This window comes from Apis cerana, linkage group LG8 (genome assembly GCF_029169275.1).
Source record: "Apis cerana isolate GH-2021 linkage group LG8, AcerK_1.0, whole genome shotgun sequence".
NCBI classification, from domain to species: Eukaryota; Metazoa; Arthropoda; class Insecta; order Hymenoptera; family Apidae; genus Apis; species Apis cerana.
In genome coordinates this window covers 7,078,944-7,092,785 of record NC_083859.1, presented here as the reverse complement: position 1 = coordinate 7,092,785, position 13,842 = coordinate 7,078,944, and the positions used below count along the sequence as shown (strand labels likewise).

At 29.6% G+C, this 13,842-nt stretch overlaps 1 protein-coding gene and 1 long non-coding RNA gene across 39 annotated transcripts in view; one reads left to right on the top strand and one right to left on the bottom strand.

The window, feature by feature from the left end:
- LOC108001671 (basement membrane-specific heparan sulfate proteoglycan core protein) overlaps window positions 1–13,842 on the top strand; it is a 149,834-nt gene that overhangs the window by 4,094 nt on the left and 131,898 nt on the right. The window lies entirely within an intron of this gene.
- Window positions 256–13,842, bottom strand: part of LOC108001677 (uncharacterized) — a 32,785-nt gene continuing 19,198 nt past the window's right edge. The window contains exons 4-5 of the long non-coding RNA XR_009830903.1: window positions 665–1,848; window positions 256–510 (exon numbers count right to left, since the gene is read on the bottom strand). This is a non-coding gene — a long non-coding RNA (uncharacterized LOC108001677). The remainder of the gene's footprint in view (window positions 511–664; window positions 1,849–13,842) is intronic.

Sequence of the window (13,842 nt, the reverse complement as noted above, 5' to 3'; positions counted from 1 at the left end):
GAGAGAGAATATATTCATTATCTTTGGAGAATGATTGCTTTTAGCGTGGATTAATTATGGTATTCCATAGTTGCTTGTAAAAATGTGTATTGTATATGTCAAGTGGAAATTTTGATAAGAAAAATGACGAATTCCTTCTCTCGTTAACTCTTTTATCACCTGATACATTAGTCATTGCTGCTTATTATCTGTATTGTTTGTTTTATTTCATAATAAGGAGGTCAAATTTGGAAAATGGAAAAAAAAGTGGAAAAATTTCTCATGGAACCATGGAATCGACGATTATATTTAAAAGAAAAAGAATATTTAATAACAAAACCATTTTAATAACGAACTGCTTAAAACGATAGATTTCGCTTTTTTTCTTCTTGTTAATGATTATTAAAAATGAAAAAATATTTTTAATAAAATTAATATCGTTTTTTACCAATTCTCACCTGCTAATATATCTTTCACAATCTGGATCATCTAGGATTATTTTTTTCACCATTCTCAAGGCTCTCAAAGAATCTAAAAAAAAAATTCTGAAGTACTCATCGATGTTTAAACGAGTCAGAGAGTCACGAAATATTATATTTTTACAATATTTCAATTACAATAATACAATATATTCAAAATATTTAGATTTTTATTGTTTATAATTTTATCGTTAAATAATACTTACTCTATACTACGTTATACTACGTTATATTCTAATAAAACGAATTTCACTCTAAAAATATCACGCTCTGAATTATTCTCTATCGTTCGAAATTTTATCAATTCTAGTGTTTTATCAAAGCTAATGTTTATCAAATAAATTGCAGTCGAATTTTTTTTTTTAATTCGATACATATCACGTGGAAAAGTTATTTCATCAATTTCCGTTCTCTGTGAAAAATTCCACGCTTCTTCGAAATCTCTAGCTGTTCCAGTGATTCGATTCTTCTTTTTATTAAATAATTAAATTCTCTCGCAATTACAGATGTGCCAATCTTCGTGAGATTCTGTATAATAAAACCGTAATAAAACAAGTAAAATTTTAATATTAGTTCTTTTCTTTAAACTCTCGAATTTTTTTAGATTTTTGATGATTTTTGTTCAGAAGATTTGCAATGACGATGTTGTGTAGCTTTCCCTTACTATTACATGCGACACTGGTGAAAATAAGTCGACTGTGAAGTTAACAGGATATTGAATTAAAATAGTCTATTCTGGAAGAGGGCGAGGGATGGTGGTTACGGTTCATTGGTGATTCGATTGCCTCGAAAAACAGGCTTCCTCCGTCTGTGCTTCAAGTCTGAAACTTGAGACCTCTTCTTTATATCACGTACCCCTTGTTGTTGCACTCTAATTTGTTCAAATATTTTGGCAACTACGAACATCAGTGTTGCTTTGTTATAATTTACACAGATATTGTTGATAACAGTGCCAAGAATGAAATAATTCGGGTTCGTAAAATGATCAGCAGATGCAACTTAGCTTATGCAATTTTAAATTCGTATATTGGATTTCCTGTTTTTAAAAGATATTTTGGCAGATATTAACGACAGTGTCAACAATTAAATTGTCAATTGTTGGAGTTATTGTTAATAAAAATGACTGATAAATCCAAATTTATCCTTAACTTTTTAATTACTTTATTATATTTTACCTTAAATACTACTACTTAATCTTTTTTATTTCAAAATGTTGCATAAAAAAATAAATTTAACTTCACACACAATTTACCACACAATTTATCCTCTTCTCTTCTGCAATTCAATTCCATCGTCCATCCAGTGTCTCCGCCGATCAGAGATCGAGTATCCAAATTAAATCAATTCTTTTCTCGTTTCCAAAGAAATTATCCTCGCTCCAAAAAGAAACCTACAACAATCGTGAGAAAGAAAAAAAGAATTGGTATTTATATGTACCAAGGATTGGGTAACTTTTCAAATTACGGGCTCCATCAAGTTTGTGGAAGCCCCTAAAAATCTTGAGGAAATGCTACCCCATCCTGATGCGAAGGAGAAAAAGAGAGGGAGAACGGTATCGAGTATAAGGCCGCGTGCATTACCATATTTTTCATAAGGTACAAATCTTTGGAGCTTTTCTCCGGCCTGGAAATGGCCAGCTGGACGTGTCCACCTCGGCGAGAGAAAAAGATACAACTGGTGACAGCCAAGGTAAAAAGGATTTCCATCTTTTTCTCTTTCTCTCTCTCTTTCTCTTCTTCCCCCCTCCTCCATCGAATCCACGATAGGATAGAATTCGAGTTGTGTGAGGATATTTTTATTAATTCATGAATGATTCTATTTTTAATTCATACACTGATACGGAGAGAGGGATCTTTCTTCGTTTCCATTATATTTCCAACAGACGTATAAGATTTTATTTTTATTTTCCTGTTCTATTCTTTGCTATATTGCAAAATTTCTTTGGAAATAGATTCATGAAGAGTGATATATATATATATATATATATATATATATATATATATATATATATATATATATTATTTAGAAGGATTTATCATTTTTCATTATATTATTCTTTGAAAATTAAAATTTTGTTATATTCTGAAAAATTTTGTTTCGGATAATTGGTTATAATTCCAAGATTATATGTATTGGAAAGAATTTTTTGAGAATGTTAAAATTTGTCATTATAAATAAAATTATACTCGTTTAATCTGTTCAGAGAAATTATTCAGATTCCATAGATTTTATTTTATTGCAAGATTTTTAGAAATAGAAATAATTAATTTAAGTTTAATCCAATATAATTCACTTTATTATTCATTCAATTGTGAAAATTTATATATTTATATATTGATTTTACAGGTCATGTATTAATAACATGGATATAATAATGTTAAATAGTCTCTAAAATATTAAATTGATAAGAAGAAAATAATGACAATTAATAATTAGAAGGAATATGAAAATATGTTTCTTATCTAATTGTTAACAAATCAATATTCTGCATTTTATGCATCGAGTTTTTATCGAGTATAGTTTACTGATTTGTCGAGGCATAGAAAAAAAATGGATATGACCTTCTATAAATTGTCAAGCAAACGATATTGAAGAAAATTGATGTATTAAATATACATAATTATATTTTTCTTTGTGAATTGAGTAATCATTTCCTTTTTTTTTTCTTATAAATTTCTTAATTATACAGCAATCACAATATACTTTATAATTTATGATAATATGTAATATTTAATAAAACTTCTTGTTTGTCCAGTTTCTTTTAAATTTATCGAAGCCAATTTAGATTAATACAAAATTTTATTATCTTACAAATACTTATATTTGCGGATAAGATAGATTAACGTACAATCTTCTTATATTTTTTTATTTTTTAACTATTATTTAATTTCTTAAAATTTAACTGCTAACAAACTATTATTATTCTACATTTAAAATTTTTAACATCATTCAAATTTTGGTAATTTTTCAATAATGAAATTGCAATTTTGATATTTAAATTTAGCATATATCTATATGTCAAATAAAAGATCTAATCTGTATTTAAAAATCTTTTGTTAAAGTAATAAAATTCAAATTCAATCTCAAATAAATATCTAGATATTGTCACAAAGATTAAAATCAGATTTTTTTTTAATCTCTAAAAAATTAAAAATTGAACGATCCATAATATTTCTACTCGATAACGAAACAAAATTCAAATAGAATCCAAAGAGTCCAGTCTGCGAACATTAAAAAAATAAATACCGAATCACTGCCTCAAAGATTAAAATTGAAAAAATTTTTTTTTTGCCATTTTAAAAATATCTAACAATTTTAAGTCCAACAATTCATAATATTTCCGCTCAATATTGAAGAGAATTCTAAATAGTAAATTCCAATCCATAAAAGTATTCCATAAGCCTTCACGCGCAAATCTCAAAAGCATTCCAACACTCGAGAAAATCCAAGATTAAAGGAATCCACTTCCACCTTCATGCCTTCTTTACAAGGCCTTCGTCGCGATTTAGTTATTTATAAAATGTCATAGAAATCGCGTTAAAGTCGGAGAGAAGAGGGGACATGATTTCTAGATAGAGCGACGATCGATTTCTCATTGCCAGCCTTGTTTCGAGTTCTCGAAGGAGTGTTTTCAAGTGCAGCTTGTCTCTGAGTACCGTGGGCTCAAATGCCTCGCGACGAGTGCAAGCTCGAGTGCCTTATCGCCTGAAGGGAGCGACTTGTTCACGCGAGTCGATTCACAGGCAATTTCACTGACCACTTTTACGTGTGGTTCTTGGCCCAGTGGGAAAGGAAGTCGTTTGACGACCGATTCATATTGTGATCATAATTGATTTCTTTATTTTGCGGCGTTTTTGGAAATTAAACTTTTATTTTCTATCTCATCTTTTCTCTTTTCTTGAATTTTTATTATATTTTTTTTTTTAATCGTGTTGATTGATGAATGAATTTTTAAAAGTGTTTAAAAATTCGGAAGTGGATCTAATCTATCTGATCTAAGTTAATGCATTTCTATTTCGTTTCTATTTGGAATAAAGTTTCAAAAGAAGGGATTTAGTTAAAATATGTTTTAAAATAAAATCAATTTATAATAATATAACAGATGTGATTCAGAGTGAAGAATTGAAGAGATAATGTATAATCTTCATAAATAACCAATATTAATTGTGAATAAAACAGCTATATATCTCATATCTTCCTAATGCAAACAAATAACAAATATTTATATATTATATAAAGTAATATTTTTCTTATAAATACATTGTAATCTTTAATTAAATAATATTAATAATAATAATAATAATGAGATAACAAATCAGAAATGAAATACAAATTTTATTTAATAATCGTTATCCGACATTAAAAAAAGAAACAAGAAATGATTATTGATAACATTGCGTACGTAATTCATTAAAATTGAAACAACATTTCATTGAAATGTGTGTGTAGGCGAAGGTGGCGAATCGTTATGGTTTATCACACGAGATAAAACGTGATGATAGTTCCAGGGAAATGATTCGTCTCTTTGTTTAGACTAACGAATTGCGTTTATTTGGACAAATTCCAATACATATTAGAAATAGATATCGAAATTCTCCTTAATCATTCATTTAAAAGAAAAAATATATATATATATTATAAAATCTTGGCAGAATCGTATATGATTCAATCATGAATTCCAGATTAGATTTCGTTCGAGGAAATAAGGAAATGATTAATTAATTTCTTTTTCTATCGGTGAATCCGATTTAGATCACCGCCCATGAAGGATCATTGATCTCAATGATGTGTTTAAATTATAAAATCGAGAATGTTTGTCGAAGATTGCTCGTGTGCAACAGTATCTATTAAAGTCTCTGGGAATGATGACTCTCTCGGTGTTCCAGTCGTTGAAAGCTCATCCTATGTATAAATATATGCGCAGACAAGTATAAACGGTTACTTAAACATTCATTCGAGATATAATAAGGATGTGAATTGCGTTCGCTTTTTAATTAATCTGATCGATCAGCAACGAAGCAATTAAAAACGTCTTCAGTTTTTCCCACTTGAATACGAAATTTTATCGATTTCGATCAATCAGGAGAGATCTATTTCTTAGCAGAAAATTAAAAGATAATGTTCGAATTTTAATTTTTAAATTTTAAAATATATACATTAAGAGGAAATGGAAAGAAGAAAAAATTATATCATATGTACTATAAATAAGACTTTTTTATAAAAAAATATATCAAAAGTATTAAAGATATTTTTTTTGGTAACAAATAATCAAAAGATGAAAAAAAAAAAAGAATTTGAAACATTATTAATTGTATGAAGCTTGGGAGAAAATGAGATTTTTTTTTTTATAAAAAAGAAGATATTCGGCTTTCTTATATCTTTCTTTTATCTATTTTTTGTGAATCATATTTGGTTAGAATAAAATAAGATACCGAGGATGTTTTTTCTGCTGAAAAAAAGAAAAGAAAAAAGATGAAATGTCATTAATAATTTTAAATTTTAAATCTTAATCTATAAAAAAATTAAAGATCCAATGTAAAAAATAATGAATTTTTTTTTTCTAATTTTCTTTATGATTGTCATAATCATTGTGTAAATGAATCTTTACTCAAACAATTGATCATTCATTGATCAATTGACCTTTTTATAATGAAAAAACGTGTAATACCAATTCATTATGGAATATGACAGACACAGAAAGAAATAAAAGGCGTAACCAAGTAATTTAAAATGATATAATCATATATTTAGCACGATCTTTTTTGGATCGTCATCACATCTTTGACCCAGTTTCTTATTTCTATGAGTCAGACTAGCAATTCAGATCGAAGAATTATTGAATTTTCTTTTATGATTCGATCTATTAATGAATGTATTATAACTTAGGTGTCTTCGTAGATTCTTCTTCCTAGAAGAAGCAATTGATTGTTATTCGCTGATTTCATCCACTATATAGACACTGACCCAAAATTTTTATTCAAATCACAGTTTAAGATTCAATCTCTTTATAAATTCTATAACGATTTCCTAAAAACGATTATTGAGATCGTTTATTAAATTGTCAAGACGATCCAATTAGATCAATCCTGGCTACAATCAGATTTTGATATTTTGAAGGAATCAAAACCAGACGAGTTCATCCATCAATTATTCCAGTCCAACCAGAGGCAACTTGTGTCTCAGATCGAGTAACGATAAAATTGAATAATACATAATTCTACTCGAAAAAAAGATTTTATAATTGTTAATAATGTTAATTTAGCAATTTTTTATCTCGGAATATGAATTTTTTAATCCCTGAAAGTTTATTTGCAGGATCATAAAAAGGATTTGAAGGAGTTATTTTTATTTACAATTATTCACACAACAAGTTTTATAATAAAAATATTTAATATTCATTTATTTCAGCATGTTTAAATGGAAAATACGATAATCAGACGGATATTGAAAAAAATATTAATTAAATCGAATATATAGTTGAAAATTATAAAAGCAAAATAAGGGAGAAAAAAAAGGAAGTATTCTACTATTTTTAAACAAAGTAGTATAAAAACGTATATATTTAAATGGAAAATATTTATTTGGAAATTGAAATCGTAAATTAACCGCCGACTGACTTGTCCAATTTTTGATATTTCTGTTTAATTTCCTTTTTTGCAATTTGCATTTTTCTACATATATTATTAGAAATGAAGGAATTATCTTGCTATTACAGAAATAAAGGGGAATATTAGAGAGGGTATAGATACAACAGATTAGGATTATTGGTTTCAAGGTTCGTTTTGCAATCGAACGATTTTATATCCGATGGAAAAGTTACGGTGTCGTAAGTGGGTATTCTCGTCTGATCGGAGGAGAGCCTGTAACGAGTCTGGACCACCGACTCTCTTAATCGATTTTTCGCGTAATCCTAGTCGGGTTTATCAGCCTCTTCATAATCGCTTGTTTGTTGGCTTTCCCCAATCCTGTGTGTTACACACACGTGTGCACCCGTGTTTGTCGGGCAATTTAACAATCTTTTACGTTACAACGAAATTACATCTATTTTAAATAATGAAGTGATTAATCAATAATTAATCGCGTGCAAAATATATTCGTTTCTGTCAACAATCGGTGATAAAAATGAAATTTGTACGATGTCAATTTTTAATATAAGATAATAAAAAGTTTTTGCATTGCTTCGTTCAAATTTATCTTACAGAATGTTTCGCAGTTATAAATCTGGAAGATTAGAGAGAAGTTTTTTTCGTTATTAAAAAATGATTGTACATAACTGTACAAATAATTCATGTAATAAAAGTTTATCGATTATCCCCATTATTGCTTTTAACTTTTTATTCAAACAATATATAGATAGACAGTGTTAGTCCATAATTTTATTTTCATTTATAGCAGATCAGTTCACCAGACCAGAATTCATTTGATCCAATATTTTGTTTCGATAAAGTTCTATTCTATGCAATTTCCATTACATATACATATATATTCAATCAATTCAATCGGTCGAAAATTAGTCGAATATCAAATAATATTAATAATCTAATCTTCTCCATTCAAGTGTTAAAAGTTTCGAATATTAATAAAAAAAAATTTTCATATTATTCAAAGTTAGAAATATGTCGAATCGAAAGTTACTATCGATAGTAATTATTACAGAATTACAGAAGATTGATTTTATTTTTAAAAGAAAAGTTAGAAAAGAGTTGAGAACTGACGCGGTTGAAATTTAATTTAATCGGAATTTAAAATTATTACTCGAATCGAAATAACGAGATAAATTTAATAAATTAATCTTCTCGATGCAAGCGTTTAAAACTTTCGAATATCGATAAAAAAAACCTTTAACGATTAACGATATATTTATAATTCAGAGGTAGAAATATATCAATCGATAGCCGCCATCGATAATTATCCGAGTATTAAAAAAAGGTGATCTTATTTCGAGAAAGGTGTTGGGAAACATTGGAACACGGCGAGTAATGGTAATAAGTATCTGGCTCGAATGAAGTAACTTCGACGCCTGGACAGGTAGGATCCTCGAGGCTTTGGTGCATCTGGTACGCATGCACTGGTAAATAACGTGTTTGCGCGTCCCTTTCTCCGGCCCACCGTATCGATCCGTTTCCGCATTGGTTGCCTCTCCTCGTTTTTCGAATTTTCTCCAGGATTTGCGATCCGTTCCAGCCCGCGTGCAATATTATAGAGGTATAGTCGATTTCACCAAGGAAGGATTTCTCGGGGAATTGCTTCGTGTCTTGATCGTGAGTCACGGAAATTCCCGAAGTGTATTTCGTGTGTATACGCGATTTTTATCTCGATACGGTAGATACCTGTATCATCGGTAAAGCGAGATCGAATATTTTGTATAAATATACTTTTCGATCGTACACTTTCGAAATTTAAAATTTATTCTCGGAAGGGGAGAGCGTTGTAATTTTAGTTAGAGAATTATTTACGATTCTTCGATTTCTACGAAAAACGAATTCGTGAAACGTGTTAAAAAACGCGTTATACGAAAAATCTAAATCGCGTGGCAACTTATTTTTGATTCTTTTCGATTCTTCTCCGATTTTCGAACGGATCAACCGATGAAATTTTTCTTCTTCCACATCCCGCGTTATATTCATTTATATTCATAAAAGTAATTTATATAAAATATGATTTATCTTTCTCCCTTTAAAGATAACCTCTTAAGCGGATCACAATATCTGCTCTTGATGATAATTAAATCGCTGAACCTAGCCGAATATATCCGCTGCAATGGACCGATATCGCGTATTCGTATTTCAAAAAGAAACGCATATTAATCTTTTCAAGAAAAACCAAAAACCCTTTATGGAAACAAATTCGATCGAATCGAGTAATTAAGAAAAATTCAATAACGCGATTATAATTTAAAATTTGAATATATCGATACTCAGAGTTAGAAAACGGATAAATATAGCCTTAAGGAATGGATTAATGGGCTCGAACGGCGGACAAATCGCGATCGTTCGATTGTTTCTTTCTCGCCGGCAGGATACGCTTGTCTGATTATTCTTGTTTCTCGATCGTAAGTCGTAAAGTATATACGGGCCGGGACAAAGAGGTCTCAGACCGCGTGTGTCCAGTCCGGGGGTATTAAGATTCGATGTCACGACGGGAAGAAAGGGGAGATACACGTCAGAACGCTCGCGTGTTTTCTGGTACGTGTGGGCGGGTGAAACTGGTTTCCAACATCGCGTGTATGCATACATCGTCTGTGAGAAAGGGCCGGGGAGACTGAAAGGGGAGGTGGCCATATACACGTATGTGTATACGCGTATATTGCAACTGGTCCATTCTCCTCCTCCGGCCCTTCTTCTCTATAATCTGGGGCCACTCGTCAGATCTGCAACTTTCTATAGTCAAAGCACGGAGAGAATCTTTTACACGTGGGATATTCGATAAATAGATGACAGAGTCGAGAATTTCTTGTAATTAAAATTATCGCCAATCGAATTATCTCGTAAACTTGGATTGAATGAAATTGAAATTAGAGGAGGAGAGCTCGCTCGAATATGCCGAGAATCTTTAATCGAATATATAGATATTCAATGAATAGAGTAATAGAGTAAGATTATCATTCTTATTGAATTTGTTTGCAAAAATTTTCTTATTCAATCTAAATTTAATTAATTCGATTTGGTAAAATTGAAATTGAGAGGATATTATTATAGAATGCAGATTTATTTTTAAGGAATCGGAACGAGAAATTCATTAAAATTATTATTTTAATCTTGGCCGATTTTATTTCAATTGTTGATGAATTTATGAGAAAAAAAATTTTTTTAAATTGTTATTTTTATTATTACATTGAGAAAATACCAAAGCGAAAAACTTTAGTTCACAACGAATTTACATTATGTTATGTTTCAATAGTACGATGAGAAGATAAGTTAGAATTAAAATTAGAAAGATTCAATTCATCTGTCCAAATCGAATCTAATAAATTTCGATAAATTCTGAAATCGACTATTTGATATATCTAACATGATATAACCATCTACTATTATTATTCGCTTGTAGCAAAAAATATTTTGGACAAAAGTGTATATAATTTTCGAGAAAAGATATCTGATATTAATTTTTCATCTATGAAAGAGAATTATGGCTTAAATTATACCATGTTATAAAAATATACACGTATCATTTTATATTTATCTAGAAACAACCCATTTTTTACATTCAAGATGTAAATCTGACCTAACCTAACTTTTCTTCGCGATAAATCTAATTTAGACTGGGATCAATTGTAAAATCCAAGTTGAAAAAAAAGAAACTCAGACAGCGTAACCTGCAATATTCCTAAGTCGTTGAAATTATAATTATTCCTAGCACGAGATTGTTTCGAGACGTTGAATCCCACGTACAGGACGTATCTTATTCGTCTATTCTTTGTTTAACTTGTCACATATTGCCCTTATTATCTTCTCTAAGGCCGTTAAACAATGTTGCCAACATTCTTTTGAACACGCGTTATGTCTCTATATAAATTATTTCTCTCATAAATGTCTTTTCTCTTGGAAATGAGGTTATACTATTATCGATTCTCCATGTGTTATGTTGTATATTCCTTGCAATAATGACATAACTGTAAAATTTGCTATTTTTTTTTCCAGTTATTGGCATAAAAACATTTTGTTAATAGAATAATTAATATAACAACTCAACATAATCACCATTTCCTGAAATTATTTCTGTTAAACGAGTCTCTTATATATACATATATATACATATTTTTTATCAACAAAGTGTGATAATTACTTTCCTGATAGAGAGATAGAAAATATCAACAATTGTTCGTAAAATCTGAATCATTGAAACTTAAAACAATGCTGGAGTACATTTTTTTTTTTTTTTTTTAGAAACGTGCATTTCTTTTATGCAAACCTATTGTATCTAATTTTCTAAAGCAAATTCATCAAGCATTTTTATAAAAGATTTTTCGTAACAAGATTCATACATAAAGATTTCTTCTTCTTCTTCGATTCTCCTTCTTTTTAAAATCTTTTCTCCGAACTATTATACAACCGTATACGTGGCTATTGTTATAAAACTTAACCAATCATCTGCATCAAATCAAAAATAGAGTTTCTCTAGAGAAGCATAATTTTTTTTCTTTCATAAAATCGATATTTCGCATTGAAAAGGGGAAAAATTTCGCTACGTATCGATTATTCTGCGATTAATTAGTCCAGATCGATGATCGAAATCTTATATCCGTCGAAATAAATAATTTCCATATTTTTAATTTATAAAAAAAACTGACTTATTCGTGATTATTCATCAGATATTGGACGGCACGCGATCTGCTATAGATCTTTTTTAGAATCCGGATACATTAATAAAAGGAGGAGATAATAGAAGCACCCGAACGAGAAATAATTAGCAGTTGCCCTGATTCGGGCACGTGCATCGTCTTCCCGTTAATGGAGCCAGTAATTCATGGCTTAATAAGGCCAATCCGAGGGTCGAAGCATCGAGCATCCTCCTTTCGATATTGAAAATATTTCATCGGGTAGGTGTTGCATCACCTCTCTATTATAAAGAATCGTATAACGAAGCGGAGACACTCTTTTTAATAATTGATTGATAATATCTTTGATAACGATAACATAAATAATTCTTTCCCCATTTGATTTTTATACGTTTCGCTTTGAAATTGGAGAGGAGGACCGTGAGATAAGAGAGATCCATTTCTGGGAAATTTTTTAAAAAAATTTCCTTTCCTTTACTTACTATTTTTACTTTTGTTATTTTCTTTGTTTTTTATTTTTCTGTTAATTGTGTATACGTAGAAAAAAGTTGCGCATCGATTTTGAATACAAGGTTTAATAATAATTTATGTATTTAATTTCCAATAAATTAAAAATACTGTTGTAAATTGAAATGTATTGAAATTTATTATTGCAAAGGATGTGGGAATTTCCAAATGTGAAAAATTCGTCAAAAATTAAATAAATAAAGATGAATTAACTCGATAACTATTATTTTTATTGCGTGCAGAATTGAGATATAAATAATGAATTTGTAGTGAAGAAGAAGTTGATAAAAATATATATACGTGTATCCACCATCTCGTTGCAAGATTGATTTTCTTGGTTGAGTGTTGAAGGTACGGATCTTAAACATTTCATTTTCATGCGGTGAAGAATCTGGCGTTTATCACTGTTATATGGTATTCTCGTAAGAAGTTTATAACGCAGTTGCGGAATCGAATCGATTTTACGACGTTTCTAAAACGGCAATGCGTGTAATACTATCTGAAGGAAATCACGATGATGAAGGAAAATGATTTTCAACAATTTCTTCAAAATAACTTTGCCATAAATAAATATTTTCAATAAGTGATTTTCTGTAATAATTGTGATATTTCAATAATTTTGAAGTGGAAATCGTGACCTTTGTTTTAACTTTAACTCTGTCAGATTCATTATTTACTATGATTGAACAATAGATTTTTACGTATAAAAATCAATAAAATATGCGTGGAAATAATATATGCAAGAATATATAAAACGCGTGAAAATGCTCACTATTAATATTTATACGGTATTATATAAACAGATTATAAACAATTATAAATTATAAACAAATTTTTACGTAAGTATCATTAATTATGAATCATGAAAAATCTGTATTTGCATAAATATCCACACTCTATAATTATATTATCTTCTAATTCAAGTTCACTTCTAGTTCATAAAGGTATAGTGAAAATCTTAAAAGAGAGAGCAAAAAAGGATATTCGTTTCACATTCGTATTGTAACTAGAATGGAGGATCGAAGATTGTGGATGCATCTTACATTAGAGATCAGGTGCAGTGGAGAGCCGGCTGCTTTTTGATTCACGCTGCTACGATCCGTGGCTTATTGTTGCCAGGAATTTTCTTCCTTAGCACGCGCGCGTTTTGTCACAGCAATCTCGAAAGGGCTAAGCTCCGTGACTTCGATCGGCAGGTATATCTCGAATTCATAGGGGCTTGAATAATGCAAGGTGAAAATTCTCGGACCTAAAATATCGCCGGATATGGTTCCTCGATCCTCCTTTTTTGCATTTGATGAAAGAAACGGCGTATATCAACATGGCGACGTTTACCAACGTTTACCACTTTGTGATATTCTTTATTTTCCAGGATAATAATAATAATATAAAACGAAAAATTATTTATTATAAAAGATCGTAGGGAAAACGAATTTTCAATAGAATGTGTGAGATCATAGAAAATTGCATAGATGGATAAGTAAATAATATTAAAAATATATTGAGTGATAATAGTTAATAATCACATGGCGCTAGTGTCGCGTGACCGATCATCATAGTGTCAAAAAAATTTTAGTTACGTCATTATTATATCAAATG